Source organism: Gavialis gangeticus, unplaced genomic scaffold, assembly GCF_001723915.1.
Source record: "Gavialis gangeticus isolate Ggan-Ray unplaced genomic scaffold, GavGan_comp1, whole genome shotgun sequence".
NCBI lineage: Eukaryota > Metazoa > Chordata > Crocodylia > Gavialidae > Gavialis > Gavialis gangeticus.
The window spans coordinates 10363728-10363945 of NW_017729002.1; positions in this window are offsets into that span (position 1 = coordinate 10363728).

A 218-nucleotide genomic window follows, 5' to 3' on the forward strand; every position below is an offset into this window, starting at 1 on the left:
CCCATACTAGAAAGAGACCCTATTCTTAAAAAGATCTTCCCAGAGCCACCCATTCTAGCCTTCAAACAAGCACCGAACCTCACTAACCTCATCACCAGAAGCAAACTTCCTCAAGCCATGACAAGAAATGCAAAACCTGCCAACACATCTCCACCATTACTACACCCCACAACAGAACCATCAGCTTTCCTGGATCTTACAGCTGCACCTCCAGAAAT